Raw genomic sequence first — 1,852 nt, forward strand, 5'->3', positions numbered from 1 at the left:
TCGGGTTCGGTTCGGATTTCGGGTTACGAATATTATGCCCAGGCCTAGGTGTAACTGCAGAGGTTGCACGGATGGTTGTGGTTTTAAGCAGTTTTAAGAGATTTTTTAAAATAAATATAGAAACCATTAATATCACTTACCAAATAATCTAAGTTATATTACAAATAATGATTTATGGTAACTAATTTTTGAAATTATATAAAGAATAATAATGTTTGATCAATTATTATTTTTTATTTATAAACTACATTAACACAACTTCTTAGAATTTAAATTATTTTAATTAGATCTAAATAAAAAGTAACTCTGCTAATTATTATCACTTCCCAAATAACCTAAATGATATTGCAAATAATAGTTGTAACTAATTTCAAAATTATAGAAAGTGTAATAATATTTGATCAATTCTTTTTATATTTATATCTATCTATATATATAAAAATATGTTTGCTTCACTCTTGGGGTATCCACGTAAGACGCCACATCATTAAGTCGGCTTCTGACAGCGCGACACGTGTCTCCTTCGCCAAAACTCTGTGTTTCATTTATTTACGTTTTAAATTTGTTTGGACTTTTAATTCAATACGGTTTCTGTGTTAAGCCCATCATGAGAAAGAGTAAGTCAACGGGTCGTTTCAAGTGGGCTAATTTTCTTAATAGATTTCGTCTTCATCTTCTACAATCGATATTTAGGGTACATGAGTTCTTCAACTTCTGATTTCTTACACCGGCCATGAAGTTTGGAGAGAGTTATGGGAGATGAATATTCACATCCATTCTCTGGTGCGAGCTGCCGTTCGCCTCGATTCATCTGGCTTTCTTCTCGCCGGCGAAAGGAAATCGGAATCGTTACAGGCTGCATTCTAATCGCGGCGGCCGCCTTGATGCTGGTAGTAGTCCTCTGTCGTGGGGCGGCGGAAGAGCCACCACCACCACCGGTAGAAGATTCACTGCAACAAATCCAAATCTGAAACCAGAGCACCTCAAGAGAAGGGAGTTTCAAGAGAGCAGCGCTTGCTGTCCAAAGATCAGAGACAATAGTGTCGCACATCGAAAGACAAGTCAAGTTTGGTATGCAAGAAAAACAGCTTTCACCAAAACCAGTCACACGGTTGGAATCGAGTATAAGGGTGTGCAGCTGTGCGAACTCTCCAACTATGTTAAGCTTAGGGAAATGCAAAGACCTCACATTCAAAACTTCGCAGCTCAAGCCTTGAGAGAAGACATCCCTGAAAAAAAACAATCAAAGCTTAAGAAATAATGCAAAAAGAAAAGGAAAAGACAAAAGTCTATTGCTTACCGCCATAAGGTTTTCCCAAAACAATCGTGTACATCAACAAGATGAAGTTTTTGATTGACAGAACGTATCAAGGACAATACGTACTGATCTTCCAGAGAACAAGAGGATCTCACAGAGAGATCTATTCCTTCTACCTCAGATGCGTTGATCTCATTGCATAACTCAAGTAGCGGGTAAAAGTCATCGTACATCACTCTGTCAACTAAAAGGTTCATGGTGCATCTTTGATTCCTTGACTTTTTATCCTCTGCCTGAAAAGTTCATTTGATTGGATTCAATTGTAAGGTTAACACATAGTAACAGTGAAACAAAAGCAATACATATATCATATGTAAAAGGATAAGGTAAGCAAACCTCAAAGAAGGCAGATAAAATGGAAGTGTTGGGTACGGTTCCATGCTTCTTACACAATTCGATATACCTAAAACCAAAGATAAACACATTGTAGCTTATTAAGAATCCTACTTAACTTCAATCAAGAGATCTATAATCCAAGACTAAACCAAATTACCAGAATTCAAAAAATTAATCTGATCCAGAAAGCACCCTGAA

The sequence above is a fragment of the Brassica oleracea genome, chromosome C2, assembly GCF_000695525.1.
Source record: "Brassica oleracea var. oleracea cultivar TO1000 chromosome C2, BOL, whole genome shotgun sequence".
In the NCBI taxonomy this organism is placed as follows: domain Eukaryota; kingdom Viridiplantae; phylum Streptophyta; class Magnoliopsida; order Brassicales; family Brassicaceae; genus Brassica; species Brassica oleracea.